Source organism: Nelusetta ayraudi, unplaced genomic scaffold (genome assembly GCF_046127955.1).
Source record: "Nelusetta ayraudi isolate G7.1 ecotype Tasmania unplaced genomic scaffold, CSIRO-AGI_Nayr_v1 ptg000010l, whole genome shotgun sequence".
NCBI classification, from domain to species: Eukaryota; Metazoa; Chordata; class Actinopteri; order Tetraodontiformes; family Monacanthidae; genus Nelusetta; species Nelusetta ayraudi.
The window spans coordinates 1,064,595-1,084,676 of NW_027466060.1; the positions used below are offsets into that span (position 1 = coordinate 1,064,595).

Consider the following 20,082-nt stretch of genomic DNA (forward strand, 5'->3'; position numbering starts at 1 on the left):
AACTTTAAATCTTCTGACGATCTTAAAAGATTTTGCAGTGTGGTATTACCCATACGTTAAAAACACACGCTACGTGCTGAAAACCGCGCCTGTTAGCTTTTTTCCTCAGCAGTCGGACCGAGTCATTGTGTTTTTCTTCCCGTCGATTTGCGGAGATGTCGCTGCTCCTCCGACACGTCAAACTCAACGGGGTTAAAACCGCCTGAGAGACATCCGTCTTCTTGAAGACTCCCCGGCAGGGCGGCTCTCCCGGCTGCACGCATTAGCGTTCGGGCGCCTGGGTTTGTCCTTCACAAGAGACAGGTAACACTGCCAAGACCCAGTAATTAGCGCAGATGGGAGACTGTAATACTCTCTTCCCCTCCCCGCAGAAATGCCAAGGGAGGCAATCTATAAATTCCTGCATATTAATGCAATTTAAAACCACTCCAGACACCCTTGCTGCAGGCAGGTGATAAAAAGGTGAAAGGCAACTAACTATCTGGCAACCCGAGCCGCTGATGCGTCGGCTGAGACGCCGCTCCTGTCAGCGACTTCCTGGCCGCGCGCGCCGCAGCGCCCACGCTGGTTAATCTGCGTCGCTTTTCCCAGAAAACGCTCCCCAAATCCCGACCTAAGGCCTCGCAACCGGCTCCCTATCAATAATTAAATGGTAATCTGGAAAACCTATTTTAGTTGGGTCATCTTTCTGCGCCATTGTCCCAGCTTTCTCTTCCTCCTCCATCTATTTTTTTCCCCTCTCGCCGCCGCTTTCCGTAAGATCTAGTTAGAGATTCCATTAGCATGAGAAAGCAGGCTGGTAATTGTCTTCACCCTACTGAGTGATCCCTGGATAGAGGATTAGGCGGAGAGAAAGCCCTATTTCAACTTGGAGCACAGATGCTGGCCGCGCAGCCACGCACTCCAGATTAGATTAGGCCGCCGGGGGATGAAACCCGGCCGGCGACTTCAAGCAAAGGTAAACAAAACGCCGGGCCCGGAGGTTAAAACCAATAAACTTTTGTTCACCTTTCGCCATCAGCTGCTGCCTCCCTCCTTTTCTTTTATCTCTCGCTCCTCTTTTTGGATTTTCCCTCCCTTTTAATCTACTAATATGCTTTTCTATTTAAAATAGGGATTGGGAAGGAAGGCGGCTTATAATTCTCTCTCTCTCTCTCTCTCCCTCTCTCTCTCGCTGATGTACACAGAGTATTTGGAGCTCAATCTCCCTAAATCATCCCCCTGGGCCACCCTGTCCGTCACTAATATGCCCGCCGCCGCCCACTGGTAAGGAGGTGTCACATTTCTGGCACTCCTCCACGGGATAAGCACTTCAAACAGCACAGCTTCTCCTCCTGACCTTTCCACGGAGATGATCGATTAAGCCCGTCGGATTTATTCCATAAACAGGCGGCCATTACATCAAAAACGGCGAGGCGTTCACCTCAGAGGCACAACTTGGAATCGGCGCGAGCCTCCGCCAGGGTTCTATTCCTCGCTGGCTTCTCTCAATCCACTTTACTCGCAGCACATTAATAAGCGGCGGGGCCCCATTTGGAGGGTTTCGGTGTCTGAATGGCTGCGGCTTCTCCCGGTGTAATTATTGAAGCAAGTCACACTGGAAAACGGAGTGAAATTCAAACTGCTCCACGCACTCTATAAAACCTGCCGAGCATAAAAAGCGTTAAAGTGGCCCGTAACCCCGGCAGGGACGGATAAAAGTCGGAATCAGCGAGAGGTTCGGAGGGAAAACAGGGAAAGCGAGCGCACTTCGTTAAAGGAAGTCGTACGTGCCAACCAGACGAGCGGCGAGGCCGGCGAGAGCTTTCGTTGGCCGCTAGCTCGCCCACTCGCTCGCCATTACGCCACGACGCCGACAAGCTTCCGCACGCTCTCGCCGAGCGAACAGCGGAAACCCGGAGGAGACGACGGATCGTAAGGAATCGCTCGCCGCCCCCGTTTGCGGAAGTTAAAAGAGGAAATCGGATTCATTTCATCACAGGACGGCGCCCCCTCTGAGGAGCAGATCCTCCAACCCCGGTTTGTGATCACAGTGGGCCGCCGCGCTGCGCTCCAACTCGGAGGGACTCCTGCGCTATGGTAATCATATCCCATTTGAATAATGAGGCGGCAGCGGCGGCGGCGGCGCTCCTGCCGCCCGCTCCCTCTGCATCCTTGACTGGACTCTTTGATAGACACTAATTCCAGCTCCATCTATAAAGCTCCTCTCATGCATTTTTAATAGAATCTATTACTTTAGGATTAAATTATAAAAGACTGTCCTCCTTAAATTTTTAATAGTTTGCATAATTGGTATCAGGGCCCTGAATGTGAACCATAAAAACCCCAGTTTGTACAGGGGGGGGGGGGGGAACGAGGCGGCCCGGCTGCACCCGACTGGAGCACTTTGGTTTCACCGCCGGCCTCAGAGAGCGAGGTGGTGCTGAGGGGGACAATAAGGTCAGGGACCGTGCTGGTGGGGGGTGGGGGTGGGGGGGGCAGGGGAGTCGGCTGATGGAAACAGTGGAGGTGAAGCTGGTGTGCGCAGACACCTGCGGCCGCCGCCGACGTCTCACCGGGGCGGACAGCAAAAACTACTTAGCCGGGTTTACCGTCCTGCGCTGCCCTCACTGCCTTTGTCCCCACAGTCACCCGTAACCGAGTTCTCTCGGCTTAATGCGCTTCCCCTCGCCGGCAGCTGCGGGCGAGGGGAAGATCAGCCGCGACTTTGCCTTCTGTCGCTCGGGGGCAAACGTGGCGTCGCTGGCGCCCCCTTCCAAAAACCCAGAGACGCGACGCTCGGAAAATCGCACTCGTCACCGGGCCTCCAAATTAGCACCACAGGCACCACAACACCCCCAGTACTCCACCCCCCCTCGCCACCCAACCACCAATCACCCCATCGCCGCCGCCACCTCCGCCACCTCCGCCTGCTGCTGGCTGCAGCTCTTTGGACGTATCTGTACCGGGGGAAAATATTTCACACCGTATGAATTATTAAGTGCGGGGCCGGTGCTAAGCAGCGAGGAGATAGACCGGTTATTCACAGCTCTGCGGGGACGTGGCGCGGCGGAAACCGGGAGGATGGCGGAGGAGGGTGAGGGGGGTGGGGGGGTGGGGGGGAAGGGGTGGCGGTGCCGGCGCGCTCGCCTATCAGATCGTTTGTCACCAGCAATAGACAATTTACAATGAGAGAGTTTTTTCAATTTATTCATTCCGCTGTCACTGCAGTTTTCTACCTCGGCTCAACATCATCGCAGACGCCGCCACTCTCCTCACTTCCCCCCTGCCCCCCCCCTCCCCTCCTCCGCAAATCCCCGCCCCCGACTACTGTCTGGCGATGTGGGGCTGCAAGGAAGTGAACCGCGGGCGTGTGCTGATACTGCTGTTCACTCTTGTCTTTCTCAGCCCGCGAGGGAGGCGGAGGTGAAAACACTTGTGCAGGGGGAGACGACGAGGAGGAGCGATTCCTCCGCCTTCAATCGAGGCTCCGGCGAGAGGAGGAGGAGAGGTGCGTTAGGCGGGGGAGGTGGGGGTACTCGTCGACAGCTCCGGGCCCCGAGACGGAGGAACTGGCCGTGTAATGAAGGGAGACGGGTAGAACAAGGGAAGAGGCAGCAGATGAAGGAGCTTCGGCGGCGTCTCTTTGCAACGCGGCTCCGGGACGAAGGAGCGAAGGGACAAAACAGGAGGGCGTGAAAACTGGCAGGTGCACAAGCCTGCACGTGCACTGCAACGCTGCAAAAGCACTGACACACACACACAAAAAAAACCCTCAACCTGAAGGCAGAGGTTTGCTTGGATTTGATGTGGCGAGGGGTGATTTAGAGGAGAAAGGGGGAAATAAAAGAGAGGATGGCAGGGAGCAGGATCCTGCTTATTTCCACTGAAGAGTAATTGCCAAACAACGACTCCCACGCAGATCGACAGAGGGCCTCGGCACAAACGTCTGGCAGACTGCAATTTCAACGTTAATTACCGAAGGTGAAGCAGCAGTCAAAACAGCTACAGATTTGTTTTCCTTTTTTTCCCCCCCTTTTTTTTTTTTTAAAAACCCCCCTTCTCCATTACTCGACTAGGCAAAATGACAGTGTGGCCTGCCAGCCCAGGTGGCGCTAGTCCTCTGTTTCCACCAACTGGAACCCAAAACACACAGACGATTGTTACAACACGGCTCGCAGGGGAAAAGCAAGCAACACAGAAGCCTGATGTCAAAGGCAAGGTGAGTTTATTGCACCTTGAGTTTTGGAGGAGGTCATAAAACACAAACTGAGGGAGATATAATGAGGAAGTTTTTTCTTAATCGACAATTGATCGATAATCGATTAATTGTTAACATCCCTATGTAGAACTGTGCAACAAAACAAAGCTTTCAAAAGTGAAATTGCCACAAGACTACAAGGATAAAAAGCAATAGATACTAAAATGCTACACGTTTAACAAGGCTACAAAGCTAATAATGCTACTAAGGCTACAACAGAAAGGGCAAGCAGTCACTACCAGACAGCCACCGTGGACTGAATGAACGTCAGGGGCTTTGCAACCGCTGGTCTCAGGTGGGTGGCTGGGATTGAACAGGGGAGCAGGTGCCTCACCAATCAGGAAGCAGCAGCAGAGGAGCTCTTGGATTGGAGGATTTTATTTGATTCTTTTTGGCTGTAGATCTTCAGCTTTGTTTAGCCTAATTGCTCGGCGAAAAATAGCAGTTTGACCTGCGGAGCGCCCCACCCTCCGCTCTCTCTTTCTATCTGGGACCTAGTTTAAAAGCCTGGGCGCTGTCGGGCCAGCGCTGAATGGGCCTGAATGTGAAAGGCGGCGGTGTTAGATAAATGTCCTCGCAGCCAAGGCCTCTGCCCTCTTCCTGATGATGCATTCTTACGCTCAAATACCCCCTCCGCCACACCCCCAACCCCTTAAAAGACACACACACACACATAGAGGGAGAGACTCAGAGGCAACAATCCCACTGAGGGCAGCGTTTGTTTGGGGACAAGGTGACCCTGTTGCCTGGGGGCCTGTGAACACGCACAATGAGGGCCTCTCATCCTGCATACACCCGGCCGGCCGGCCGGCCGGCTGTGCAGGGCCAATGACGGCTGTGTGTGTGTGTGTGTGTGTGTGTGTGTGGAGGTTGGGGCTGCCGTCGCTACGCCCAGCCGCCGCAGTTTAACCCCCCCCAACTCTATTCAGGAAGCGATCCTTTCACACCCCGCACAGACGGCGGAGAGAGAGAGAGAGGAATCCCCGCTTGTAACCCGGAGTCACGCAGTCAACAGATGGTGCGCCGCCCATTGAGTGAAGGATCGCGGCGGCAGAGGCGGCTCCCCATCCATCGCCCGCCGCGGAGACAATGGGGCAGCGGGTCAAGAGTGCCGTCGGCCGGGAGGTGGGGCCAGCGAGGTGGGGTTGGGGGTGGGGTGAGAGACGGCAAACGCTTCGAGGCAGCCGGAGAATCCTTCATTTTCTGATCTTATGGCAACTCCATCAGGACAAACTACATCGCGGTTCAACAGATAGATAGATAGATAGATAGATCAGAACAAATTAACGATATAAAGAAAGATAGATATAATCTATCTGACTATCCATTTGTTTGTTCATTCGTTCTTCCGTCCGTTCGTTCGTTTGTCAATTTGTTCTTCCGTAGCCTTACAGGCACTGCTCAGCCAATGACAGTTTGCCACGTCATTGAAATTGCAGACCTTGGACAGATCTCGTAACCCGGACAGATTTTGTACCTACACCGGGCGCAAGGTTCGGAGGCTGCATGTGTGGAGGTGGGGACGGGGGGGGGGGGGGGGGGGTGTCACGTCACGTTCAGGTGTAAAAAAAAGTCAGGGGAGTTTGCACTGGGGGGGCTTGTGGGTAAAATTGGGACTGCTGCGTCTGTGTTTAACCTGCAAACAGGAGCGAGAAAAAGGAGGGGAAAAAAAGGCCCCCGCGCGCTGGCAGTGCGTTTCAAGGACCGATTGTTGCAGACGCTCCTTCATCTTTGTGCTCAAAAAAAGCGAGCTGCCAACACAGAGGAGTTCACCGTTGGTTAAAAGGGAAGAGAAAAAAAGGCATCGCGGCGCACGCACGCTCGCAGAAAGCAGAGGACTCGCTGTGCCCCGAAGCCGTTTCACATTAAAACAAAATGCAGTGTGAAAAACGCGTTGCAGCAGATTCCTTTAGAATACAGAGTCTAATTCATCTCCTGCAGATGTATCTTCAGAGAACAGCCAGTTTGGGCCATGTTTCATTATCACTCTTATGATTGGAGGTTGACCAATTAATTAGTCAGCTGATGAAGCAGCTGCAGTTTTTGGTCAGTGCTGCTCTTCTTTGCGGCGCTGCGACCTTTTATCATTCGACTCTCTTGTAAAAGAGAAATAAAAGCAGCTGCGTTTCCATGACAGTTTTTCCGCAAAAGGCCATCTGCCCTTGAGAAACCCCATATCGCCGTCCACTCATCCACACTCTTGCCCTCTACTGAGTGTTGGGACTCACAGGAACAGCCTCTCTGCTTGAACCCTCTTGTGCAACCTCTCACAGATGTAACGTTGCAAACGATCCCCCCCCCCCAAAAAAGGCGGCGATCCCTGCTGGCAGGCTGCATCCCAATCCGCTGGATAACAGTCGTCCCGTCATGTGACTTTGATCCTGAGATTCCAGCAGTCGTCTGCTTTCACCTGCTCAGCAGCTGCCGCTGACGGGATGCGGCGCTCGCATAACTTTGGTGCGACACACATGTCGGGAGGGGTGAGGTGGGGGTGGGGGTGGGGGCGTGGGGCAGAGGGGGACCCTCATTACTAAGCAGCAGGTGTTGGGACCATTCCGCCGCCGACGCTCCATTAAAAACCACTTGACAAGGAGTGCGGAGGCTCGCGACATTTCTCACAAATCACACCTAATTAAAGAGTGAAGCCACCTCGACCAAGTCAGAGCGCGAGCAGCCGTTTGAAAGACAAGGCGGAGGAGTTGTGTTTTGTTTTTTTCTTCTGAGATGTGAGTAGAAAGCACAAGGACGCCCCTCGCGTCCGCGAGTCTCTCCCTCAAACAAAACGAGACCGGGCCGAGCTCCCATCCTTCCCTGCGTCATGTTCTGCCGTGACGCGGTTGTGAGGCGAGAGTTGAAAAGAAGAAAAAAAAAAAAAGACAATAATGACAATAATGAAGCCTATTTTCCACCGTGCAGAAAGGGATCGATAAGCGCGAGGGGGGGCGGGGGGGAAAGGCCATAAACACAGAGGCTTTTATTCAGAGTGCCGCCATGCAGATGAAAGCCCACAGTGCACCTGGAGAGCCGAGTGGGAGCGGCACCAGACAAGGGAGCTAGCACTCGGTGGTCGTGCCATGGGGAGACGTCAGCGCCATCCATCTCCCCGCCAGCTATTACATTTCTGACTTTGCTGGTTTTTACTTGAGCCACAATCAGGATGAAACTTTCAGCTTGTTCTTGGGAGGTTTTCTCATTTTGTTGTTTTCCCAGACAGCGGTACAGCTCGGCCGCGGACCTTATTTGAAAGATTAATAGGACGCTGGCCGTCTTAGCCGAGAAGCAATCAGCGAGGTTTCTGTGACAGCGGGGGGGGGGGGGGGGGGGGCGAACACAGCATTGTCGCTGGTACGGAGCGGCTGCCGCGGCTCAATTGAGACGGCCGCGGCTTTGGGAGCCCCGGGGCCGTCAATCACGGCAACAAGCTTCAATGGAAGAGGGTGGGGTGGGGGGTTGGTGGGGGGGGCAAATTTGAATGATAAAACCATAAGTCACGAGCGGCCGATTTCCCCGGCACTTGGTGGGTGGTGTGTGGGGGGGGGGGGGGGGGGGCTTCGCTGCAGCCAGATGGAGTTTGGGCCACTTCGCCTGGCCCGCATGGGAAAAATGCATTTCGGACCCCTGGGATTTTTTTGCTGCAGTACCTCGAGTGGCCACAGGGAAACATTGGCGTGCCGCCATAATGCCAGTCCAGTATCCAGTTCTTATAATACATCCATGTTTCCGCCTAATGGAAGCGGAGAAGCAAAAGGGAAGGACTGGCTAGAAAACAAGCTTTAAGTGACACTTAATTTGAGTCACACACACGAGTTCTGACAAAACAGGCCCTCATCAAACTCCCGGCCGGCGCCCCTGCGACCAGTCTGACCGCAGCCATCCAGGGAGGCTGGCAGCGAGGAAAGCGATCGGAAAGAGTCACATCATCTGTCTGATCTGAGCAAGAGGGTTTGTTTTTAAATAAAACAAGGTCCCGCTGAAACAAAAAAGAAGAAAAGCAGCGTGGCAGAAGCTAATGACAGCCTCGGAGAAGAAGACAGAGACAGAGTGAGTGAGAGAGAGAGAGAGTGAGTGAGAGAGAGAGAGAGAGAGAGAGACCAGAAAAACAGGAGCCGAGCTGCCAAAGGAGAAAAAACAGCCAACAGCTGCTTTCCTCCGTCCCTCCGTCCCAGCGCTCGTCCTCCCAGGGAGTCCCCACGCCGTTTCCCCACCGCCGCCGCTGCTCCGCCGCTGACAGAGGGGGGACCGAAGCACCGCTCCCTGCACCACCCCCCCTCCTCCTCCACCCGAGTCGCCGCGCTCGCCGTCACTCCGCTGCCAGGAGGAAGAGACGGCGGCGGAGAGGAGGAGGAGGAGGAGGAGGAGGAGGAGGAGGAGGTGGTGGGCTCCACATCAAGGAGAGACTCTCCCAGTGGGTTCTCGTCAGTTCCAGGCCATTGCACCTTGCTCGCTGGGATTTTGTTTACACACACACATACACACACACACACACACACACACACACACACACACACACGGCGCAGTACATAAATCCGGGCAGAGGCAGACGACTGTTAATGGATACAATAATGTCTCGCTCTGGTTTTCGATCGACTGTCGTGCGCTCCGTTTGTTTGAATACGAGCCGCCTCGCTTCGACGTGACGGCAACGACCATGGCGATGAAGCCGACGATGATGATGATGATGATGGTGATGATGATGGTGATGGAGCCTCGCGGCCCCCGTTTCAAGCAATGCAGGAGACGACGCGGCGCTCGGCGGGGGGGCGGCGATGCAGCCAAAAGGCCCCGAAGAAGAAAAAAAAAAAAAAGGGCCAGAGAGCCTCCAGCCCCCCCCCCCCCCCCCAACAACCCCCCATCCCACCCCCGCTCGCTCTCTGCAGATGTTGCCTCTGACTGGCTGACTGGCTGCTGCGGTGACAGCTGGACAGCTGTTCCTATAGACGCAGCCAGGGAAGCATGGCGTGGAGGGGGAGGCGGGGGGAGGAGGGGGGAGGATACGGGCTGTACGTTCAGTTTACCGGTGTGAAGTTCCCAGGACGTGCACGGCTGTCAGTTTTAGCAACGGTGCATGAGCCCGGATGAGGAAAGGTGGCGCAGGAGAGAGAAGAAGAAGAGGAGGAGGAGGAGGAGGAGGAGCACAGATGGGCCAAGATCAGACACGGCTGACATTATTTGAAGGAGCTCCAATAACACAAAAAAGGAAATAAATATATTTATGAATAGATGGTTTTTTTTTTTTGTTTTTTTTGTAACCAGTCTGTAACCAAACTTTGACTGGTGGGGCCACAGTGGGTCCTAAAATGTTGACAGTGGGGACGGAGCCGGAGCAGATAAGTGGAGTGTTTGGATGAGCCATGTATATGGGATACGTAGTAAACATGTGCTTTCATGTCAATTGAAAATGAACAAAAAGCAAAGTTACAACAAAACGCATCGTTGAAGCCCCACAGTGTTTAGCTCTTCATTGAAATGACTCTCAAAACACTGAAAAAAAAAAGATAAATACAGCTTTTTTTATGACTTACTATTAATATCAATTCTTCAAGTTCAGCAGGGCCGAATGAAAAAGCTTGACAGGCCACGTATGGCCCCCGGGCCGTGGTTTGGCTATCCCTGATCTAGTGTAATGCCAACTGGCAACACTGACCCAGTCAGAGCACTTTGTTTGAGGAGGTCAAATTGAAGCCGACTCGTCTGTCTCATCACCATAAATATGAAAAGTTTCACAAAAACTTCACAGGGATTTTATTTTTTGAGCTTGTGCAGCGGAAAAAACTGGCTGAGCGCTGAAATAACTCTGGACTCGGTGCCAAACTGTGCTGGTTGTCGGCCCCGTGATGAAAGTGACTTCAAATTGTTGCGGCGCTCAAATATCCTCCGGCTGCTTTGTCACGTTAAAAGAAAGCAAACGTTGTCTAAATACTGAGGCTCCTGCTCAGACGACGGACAGACACATTGATCAACGTCCTCAACAACAACAAAAAAAAAGAAGGGAGGAATTAAGTAAATACGAGCGGCTTGAAAAGGAATTGAAACGGCGGAGAACACTCAGCCGTATTAAATGTCACCTGCTGAATAAACACGTTGCAAATCATGCGTTAAACAGCCTGGATTGACGCCAGTCACTTCCGCTAAAACCCTCATTTTTTCCAATGAAGCCCCGGCCGTTCATTAAACCGCCAAAAGGTCAGCAATTTGTTCAACTCAATAAAAATGTTAATAAAACTAAGAGCTCGCAGAGAAGAAGCATTCGTAGCCTCTGGTCGCCCATCAAAAAAAGAACGAGAAAAAAAAGGAGGAGGAGGAGGAGGAGGAGGAGGAGGAGGCCGAGCAGCGAGTGTGTGAGCGCGTCGGGAGTGGATTTGAATGCAGCGGCTGCCACTGCCGCATAACAGGGGTCAAAGGTCGGCGAGCGGCAGCCATCGGTGGGAAATATAGCCGTGGCCTGGCTGTAATCCCGGTCAAACTCCACCAACTGCTCGACGTATAAGCACTCACGCTCGCACACACACACACACACACACACACACACACACACACACACACACACACACACACACTAAAACTCTCACACACACACAACTCTGTGAGTGCAGATAATCAAGAGCTGGTAGAGACTCCCCTAAATGACACACACACACACGCGCACGTGCACGCTAAACACACTCAAACAAACACACAAACAAACACACACACATGGTTCTGTGAGTGCCGACAATCAGGAGCTGGTAAGGATTCACCTAAATGGCACACACACACACACACACACACACACACACACACACACACACACACACACACACACACACACACACACAAAGAGCAACAAAATCTCCAAATCCGACTTGTTCCTCTCAACCCAAACACACAAAAAGAGAAGAAAAACAGCGGACTTACAACAATTATGTCTAAAATCTTTCTTTTTTGGGGGGGGTGGGGGGGGTGGTGGTGATTACTGTGGATGCCAGTCGGGGGGTGGGGGGGTAGAGGTAGGCAGTGTGGAGGGGAGGGGGCGGGGTTATTGCTAAGCAACCAGTCATTATCCTCTGGAGTGGAGCGAGGTGACTGGCCATCCGTCTAACTCTCCGCTGGCTCGCCCGGCTCCTGTGCCCCCCCCCCCCCTCCCTCCTCCTCCCCCCCCCCCCGACCACCGCCGCCACCGCCACTTCCTTCGTCTCTCTCTGCCCCCCCCCCAGCCCGAATACAAACAGAGATAAAGAACGCTGCAATCGCTCTTGACACACAAATAGGTTAACACAATAAAGCCGGCTTTGCCTGGCTCACTCGAGGGAGGAAAGCAATTCCAGCAGCAGGCAGGAGGTAATAAAACAGGGGCTTGCAGTGTGTGTGTGTGTGTGCCTCACTGTGTGAGTGTGTGTGTGCGTCCATACATGTCCTCTTGTCAGAGTTCCTATGTTTTTGTATGTGAGTGAAGGCAGGCACAGCAGCAGCAGCTCTCTGGCCTGAGGGCCTAATATCCCACAGCCTCCCAAAGCCTTTCATGACACAAATAATATCAGCGGAGAAAATGATGGAAATTCCAGCCCACTCCCCCCTTCTTTTCCTTTCTTTTTTTCTTATAGATTAAGGAAATGGCGGCTCTATATTAGCAATATAGCTGACCCCCCCACCACCACCACCACCGCCACCACCACTCCACAGCCTTACACGAGCGCATAAGCTATTCCCCATGGCGTCCCCGTTTTTTTTGTAAGAGCTCCTGGTTAAAATTCAACAAGTAAATTGAATGAGGTTTATCTGCTCGCTCGCTCGCCCGCCCGCTCTCTCTCTCGCGCGCCGTCTCTCTGATGACGGCTGCCAGGCCTGGCAAAAGATGATAAAAATCTCCAGAGTTTTTATTAAATCGTGTTGCATTCACGCTGAACTCGGGGAAGAGGAGGAAAAAAATAAAAACCGGGGCGAGTTGGGCTCTGATATTACAATCCAGAGGGCCAGACGACATTGTTTTCTCCAGTCAGTGGAAATTTCATTACCTCGGAGCGACTGCCTTAGAATTGGGTAATGGCGCCCTTTTGTCACAGAGGCTGGTGGCCTGCGTGCGCCGAGGTGTGCCGCCCCATAAGCGGCGTCCATTTGCAGCAATATGCATCACGGCGGGGACGGCCCCCTGCACGCCGGCCGGCATAATGTGCGCCGTTACTCAGTGATGTGGAGAGAAGACGAAGGGAAAGCAGAGGGGGGAAAAAACGGGGGCGAGGTGATTAGCTTATTTCCACTGACCCTGTCTCTCTCTCTCTCTCTCTCTCTCTTTCTCTCTCCCTCTCTAGCTGCGTTTCCATTAAGAGTTTTTCACAAAATAAAATTACGTACAATTGCGATTTGCAGGTGTTTCCATTGAATGGTGCTGAAGCCGTGACTCTCGTAAAATCTCGTCCCCGCGAGAGTTACGAGAATTACGTTTGTTTGTTTACGTTTGTTTGCTGTCAACAATGGTTGTTATATTTTTCTCTTTGATTGCTTGGAAAAAAGATTCCGTCTCCTCCTCGGTCCAAACATAAAGGGCCATTTTCACTTGAAGTGAACTGGTCACATGACCCCCCCCCCCCGTACGTCACGTCTGAGGACGTGTAAATGCGAAAAAAAGCGTTTCCATGACACTTTTGCGATATACCTCCATACAGGTAGCGGGAGCAGCCGGAACACGTTTCCCCTGCACCGAAATGAGAGGCTCCAATTAGAGCGTCGGGGAAACGTGGGAGCCATTTGAACGCGCCGATCTGTCGCATCGCTTTTTAACACGCTTCCACCAGGTAATCAAACAGCGGCGGCGGCGGCCATCGTCAACAGGGAATAAATTACCAAAGCGGCACTCTGTAAAAAATAATAAGGAAAAAGAAAGGAAAAAAAACAACACCTTATCTGATATATTTCCTGCTTATACAGAAAGCAACAACCAACCCCCCACCAGCCCTCGGGGGGGGGCAGTCGACTGAAATGCAGGGAGAGATAGAGATTAGGATGATGTGCAGTTCCTTGTTCCATTAAAGTTTGATCTTCCTCAATAGCCGAGGAGAATCAGATATGTCCCATTCAAGATTAAAGTACACCAGCATAGAGGGAGAGATTAATCAGCGGGCCTGCATGAGATAAAAAATGTGGGGGGGGGAAACCACACGCACATGCACAGACACAACAGACTCGCTCCTGGCAGGGAAAACAGCGGCAATAAAGAGTTCAGCCGATAATGTGAGCCGCGGCGAGGCAACTATGGCGAATCAAACAGTCCCACGGAGAAGAAAAACAAATCAAAGGATCCAGGAGCAGCGGCGGCGATACGGCGGCTGCAGCTCTGATAGTCGGCGAGGCCTTGGTTTTATCGCTGGTTTAAGGGTCGAGGAGGGCACGGCGAGGATTTTTCCCATGTCGCTCGCTGTCGCCAGCCGCCTCCTCCTCCTCCTCCTCCTCCTCCTCCGCCTCCCTCACTCCCCCCGTCTCCTTGAGATCAATGGCGCTGGGGTGATTTCACAGCAGCCTGCACTGTCACCCAGAACAAATCAATGTGACCATGAGGAAGGCGAGAGCGGCATTGTTTTTAAGGGGAGCAAATTCACTGCTGGAGAGCTTGTCAGATTTGCTTTATTCCCTCGCTCTCCTCCCTCAAGAACACTTTTGGATGGAGAGCCAACGCCTCGGCCGCACTTTATCCGTCCGGCGTTAAAAACTCTGCAGCAGCGACTCCAGACCCCCCCACCTGCCCCCACAAGGCAGCGCACTCATTAACAGACTGTAAAACTCTGCTGTTGACTATATTTCACACGGCCGAGAGCGCTTCCGAACCCGAAAAAAAAAAAAAGGAAAAAAAACCTGGACCAACTCGGTGAGGGCGGGAGGCGTAAGCGTGGAGAATTAAAAGGCTATACATTAACCCCAGGGCCCCGGCCAGCCGTGATTTCCACTCGCTCTGACAGGAGGTGAGAGGGTGAGGGAGGGGGGAGGTCAGGGGGGGATCATCGCCGTCCGTCACACGCTAAGTGGCTGCAGATAACCCTGATGAAGAGCTGCCAAAGCCGGCGGTCACGTCGGAGCAGGACGAGAGGAGCCGAGTGGCCGTCAGGAGAACCTTCCACCGCCGCCGCCGCTGCTGTTGCTGGTCGGAACGACAGGAAGTGACTAGAAGGGGTGGCTGGGAATGCAGACACACACGTCCCAAACCCTGCAGGTGGGGGGGGCCATGTATAAAATGGCATGCCAGTGGTCTGCTGCCGCTAAGCCGCTCGGTATCATGCGAAAAAACCTGCTCCACTTGTCACAGTTGAGCTCCCGATGATCGGAACGTGTGTTAAAAGTAGGGCTTGGAAGCATTAAAGTTAAATACAATACATAACGTGTTCATTTTTTTTTATTTTTTTTTAATCGCATGTCAAATGTAAGGTAAGGTCCAGTGTGAACCTGGCTAAGACCCGTAGTCGGCTCCGCCAATTTCTGGTAAGAAATACTTTAAATTTTGGGGTCAAAACTGCCTTGAAATGCTATATAACAGAATTTTACACAAGCAAGTCAAACTGCGATTAATCACAGTTAACTATGAAGATTCTGCGATTAATCGCAATTAAAAAATGTAATCGTTTGACAGCCCAAATTAAAAGGCTAAATTTCAAGTTTTCTGGAGAGCTTTTTTTTTCTCCAAAAACATATGTGAAATTATCATGAATCTTGGCTCAAGCTGCTGTGTATCACAATACATTTGACAACATGATGATGTTTGTGAGGGAGATGGCAGAAAAGATATGACAGCTTGCAAAAACAATCTAGTGAGATGTGAGGGCAAAAGCCAACATCCTGTTCTCTAATGAACACCTTTTTTTTTTTTTCAATTTGATGTGAGACGTGAAGCAGACGTGTGCGATGAGGTGAAATGCCTGATAGCAAATTAAACACAGTGTCACTTCAGGCGTTGCTGCACAGCGGCTCATTCTGAACGTACATACTTAGACTTTTCAAGTCAAGGTATATCATTTAATTGGCTCAGGTCTGCTCTACGGATATGTGTGTGTTGCTCAGCCTGAGAACTACAAAACTCTGCCTTTTTTTTTCCATTTGCTAGAAGTGACCCTGATGCGCCGGTGAGCCCCGGCGCCTGATGACTGACTTGGCCGAGGCACAAAGAGCCAGAGAGGAAAATGAGCGCCGCTCGCTCCGACTTTCGCAGCGCCGCTAATAAGAGCGAGGGGTCAATCATTCAGCGGCGCGGCCTGATGCTGGTGCTGCACCAGGTAGCCGCGTAAGGAGGCAACAATGTCAGCCGTAAATAACTCGCCGCCTGCGCGCGGACGAGGTCCTGTCAACGCCGTCTCCCGCGCCCTGAACGCAGCGTCGCTTTCACCTCCATTTGCTGCCAGCGACCGACTGAAGGGCGCCTTTGTTTGCTTTGGTTTGTGCGTGCGTGTGTTTTTATTTCATTGCGGGTGCTAACGCGCATGACAGGGTCTCTCTGCGAGGCCAGGATGAGAAAGTTTGAACAGAGAGTCGCGTAATATTGTTGGGCACGGGAGCGAGACAGAGACAGAGAGAGAGAGACAGAGAGAGAGACAGAGACAGAGAGAGAGAGAGAGAGAGAGAGAGAGAGACAGAGACAGAGAGAGAGAGAGACAGAGAGTCTTCACGTTGTCGACACATGAAACTCAGTGGAGCGGAGAGACTTCCCCTACAGCAAAAAGCCCCGATTAGCTGTATAAGTGAGCCGTGTTTGACGCGGCGCTTTGTGTTCTGTTAAGTATCCCTTGATATTCTTATGCCGTCGTAGAATATCAACACATATTGTTTCTCTTGTGGCCCCCTCTGCCCTTGCGGGAAGTGATTTTAAACCTAAGTTAGCCAAAGAACCACTTTCATTAATAGGCCACACAAGAATGGACACACTTAACATTGCAGGGAAATACACACGCGCGCGCACGCACACACAGACACCTGCATCGACTATTTTAGTCCTCTTAAGTGGCAAAATGAGTTTTGCAGCCTCTGGGTAGGTGTTGAGACAATCAAACCATGCAGGGATTAAAAAAGATTAATACGCAGTGCAGGAAATTAAACTTCAGCTACTTAAAAGATATTCATGGGCCGACCTTCAAGGCAGCCACTTTAATAAGCAAGAAATGCAGCCAGCAGCCCAAATGCTATCAGTCATTCCAACTGATATGCGCTTCATATAGCGGCGCGTTAAAGATACAGAGCAAATGCCAGCCGTCGTTTATCGAGATGTGACCTCCAAACGTCCAAACGTTAACCGAGCAGATCAGGCTTCACACGGGACTGTTGTCTTTGCCAGGGAGTTGAAAAAGTTTTTTAACTGCACTTCATTCATTTTTCAAGGCTTCGTAAGGTTAAAACAGTGAGCTGAGGGGGGTGGTGGGCAAACAAGCAGTCAAGAGACGGGGGGCGAAGTTTTACAGCGGGGTGCTCATGGGGGAAAGAAAATCTCTAACAGCAAGTCTAGGAAATAAAAGAAGCAAAAACAAGGGTTGCAAACTCTGAAAAGGTAATTCAGTGACCTAGATATTAAAGCCCCCCCCCCGCCCCCCCTGCCATTCCGTTCTCTCCAGCCGCCTTGTCCGACCATCGTGTTGAGTTAAGGCGAGCATTATGCCGGGAAGACTATTTGTTTAGGTGAGGAGCAGCCGCAGAGCTAATATGAGCACAATTTGCTCAGCAGGTCACAGGCGCAGAGTGGAGGAAGTAAATGAGGCAGTTCTGCCCCCTCGGGTGCAGCCCCTGCCTCATACATCACTGGATGTTTTATTCAATACAGCCAGGAAGGCTCTGTGGCAGGTGCCCCGACTGTGGGGGCGCATGCCCTGCTGTAGGGGCCCATATTACATTCAGCGAGCTGCCTGTCTCGCAGGGGGAGGGAGCCGGAGATGAATTTTGAGGATGCTTGTAAGTCTAATGATGAAACACAACGCGAGCTGCACCGTCAGCGCAACGCCGCCTCCTTTTATGCGCGGCAGCGAGCGAGGAAGTTAAACATTGCGGAGCGACTCCGGCGAGCCCTCGGGCTCAAAGTTCACCGCGAGGAGCGGCAAGCAAAGTTCCCAAACGTTGCAGGGCGGGAGTGGACGATCAGACAGTTTTAACATTCCCGGTTTAACATTCCCGAGGCCTGTGGCTGTGGCTGCCGAGCGCAGGTTTGTTTAAGAATTCACGGGACAATGACAAATTGCCCCCCCAGTCCCCCAATGCAGCAAGCAGAGAGCATCATCTGAGCCGCTGAGCTCAAAGGAGAAGGTGGGGGGGCGTATTAAAAAAAAGAACAAGTTTTACAGCATGAGGCACATCTCAGTGGATTTTATGACTTCCCTGATAAAAAAAAATAAAATAAAAGAGCCCGACACAATATAAAGGGAGGCCGGCGCCATAAAAGCAGATTGTATATCATTAACACTCCAGGGTGAAAAATCACTAATTGCAGCAGGCAGTTGAAGTCACCCTATTACGCGCACGCACACGCAAGTGTCGCACGGGGGCGTGCACATGGGAAGAGGGGGGGGGGAAAAACCCTCGCACCTTTTGCTCGGTGCCGCGACTCCTCCAGTGGCGCATCTCGGAGGCTGCGGTGCCTGCGGTGCAAAACCCACCCCGACAATACACTTTAATTGCTAGCCACACTTGAAAAGACCAGCGCTGCACATCAAAGCGGCTCCTAAAGCCATCCGGGGGAACGGCTCTCTAACAAGTCGATTTTTACAACACTTCCTTTATTGGTGGGTCACGCATGGAAAACAAAGGCTTTAAATCGCAGACATCATTACGCAGGCGGCGCGGAAACAAACAGCGGCTGCTTTTATTGCTGGGTTTTGCCAACAAAAGAAAAAAAAATTAAAATTATTATGGTACCGTCTGAGGCGTGTGACACAAACGGACAAGTGACGATCCGCCGAGGAGGTCGGTCGGTCGGTCGGCGACGAGCGGGACGCGGAGGCGATGTGGATGGAGGCGGGGAGGTGGGAAAAAGAGAGGTATATTTACCATAAATTGCTCCGTGGTGCAGACTAGAACTCCATGCAGATTGTGGCGTTCGCGGCGCGGCGGCGGTCTGTCTCACACTTGTGCGCCCCGGCGATCACAGAGGATTCATATCTGCTTCGCCAACATCCAGCAGCCGCGGCGTCGATGTCAAAATGCTGATTAAGTTTATCCTCCTCTTCCAGCGGTATGCAAATATACCGGTAACCCTGCGAATTAGATTCCACACTATAGCCTCTGGCATGCAAAGTTAATAAGCTTCGCCCCTTCTTCTTTTTTTTTTTTTCCTCGACTCGCCTGCCAATTTTTTTCTCTCTCCCCCCCCCCCAGTCGAGGGCAAACGCGCAGGTCGGCCGATCAGGAGCGTCCTCGGGAATGATTGCGCACCAAGTGCGCTTCGGCTTTTCAACGTTTGGCCTCCGGTTAAAAAAAAATAATAATAAAAAATAAAAAAGTAAAAGGTCCTGTTTTTCCTCCCCTTTCTTCTTCTTCTTCTTCTCCGATATAGCTCCGAATTTGGAAGAGGGGAAAAGAAATAGAGGGAGAAAAGAAGACCGTCGGGGTGGAAGGCTGAGTCTTCGGACCGATGCGCAGTATTTCTTTTAGAATCCTCCGCTGTTACGCATGGGGTGTTAAAACCAGGTCCCGCTGCTCACCGAGGACGACCTTCGGCAGTGAAATATCACGCGAGCGTATAATAGTAGTAAGCTAGGCAATATTGTGTGAAGATACCCTGAAAGACATCAAGGCCGGGCCGGAGCTGCTGTGCGAAATATCCTGAACTGCCGCGATCAAGAAGAAGAAGAAGAAGAAGAAGAAGAAGAAGAAGAAGAAGAAGAAGAAGAATCCCGACGATCGGGCTCTGCTCCGTCCGTCACTTTCTCCGCGGTGTCGGCAGCCGCTCGGAGATGTCTCGCCTCCCGATTCAGATTTTCCCCCAGTTGAGGCTGCGGGTCCGACCTCGGTGGCAGTGCTCCGAGGAAGAAAAAAAAGCTCTCTTTGGTGTAGAAAAGCAGGGAGGAAACGGGAGGTGGCGGGGGGGGAAAGAAATAGAAAAAAAAAAAAAAAAAAAAACAAAAGGTTAGGTCTGAATCAAAGAGCTAGCTGCTTCGGGCAGCTCCGGGGATGCGGTCCTGCCCTTGCGCCGAGCTGCCGAGACTGACAATAACCCGGAACGCTGCAGACTGTCAAGCTGCACAGACCGCCCACCGACCAATCACGGCGCGCAGGGAATAGAAACATTCCCACGGGCTGGCCAATCATCGCTAATTGAGGGCTGTTACCATAGAGATGCTCGGCGTCCAAGCGTCTGAAACCACGTTGTTTATTCGCGGAAAGAGGAAGGTATTGGGGGGTGGGGGGGGGTTTACAAATATAAAATAAGGGGGAACCACTTGGTTTGAACTGCCGCGGCACGTTGCTGATTGAGATGTTTAATCACCCCCCACCCACACGTTTTTGTTTTGTTTTTTTAATTCTTATCAACAGCCTGGTTAAGAAATGTGACTCATTCCACTGATGGAGGACTTGGGCTCAGACCTGCTGCAGCTCCGCGCCTCCCAGTCTTGCTCAGCGGCTGGTCCGCAGGGACACATAAAGTGTTATTATGCAACCGGAACACAATTAAGTGTGATTAGCATGCAAAGTCAATCTACAGTTTATGAATTGGTGACTGCAAGATGATATTTAACTTAATTGGTTTCAAACTCCTGCAGGACAAATCGTCCATAAAGATAATAAGCTGTGCAAATAATCAAGAGTGGAATATCAAAAGTTTGTCTGCAGTGAGATCATTGAGATGCTGCCCCCAGAGGACTGGGGTCTGTTTATGACGCAGATTAACGGTGATATGCTGCAGGATGCAT

At 52.0% G+C, this 20,082-nt stretch overlaps 1 protein-coding gene across 3 annotated transcripts in view; it reads right to left on the reverse strand.

The window, feature by feature from the left end:
- fam222aa (family with sequence similarity 222 member Aa) overlaps positions 1 to 19,381 on the reverse strand; it is a 53,862-nt gene extending 34,481 nt beyond the window's left edge. For 2 of the 3 annotated variants that reach the window (XM_076019536.1, XM_076019537.1), the window contains exon 1: positions 18,221 to 19,381. The gene's annotated coding sequence lies outside the window, so the exon portion shown is untranslated. Of the gene's footprint in view, positions 1 to 17,758; positions 17,812 to 18,220 lie in introns of all 3 variants that reach the window. The other variant, XM_076019538.1, reaches the window with a different exon arrangement.
- Between the last annotated feature and the right edge of the window lie 701 nt (positions 19,382 to 20,082).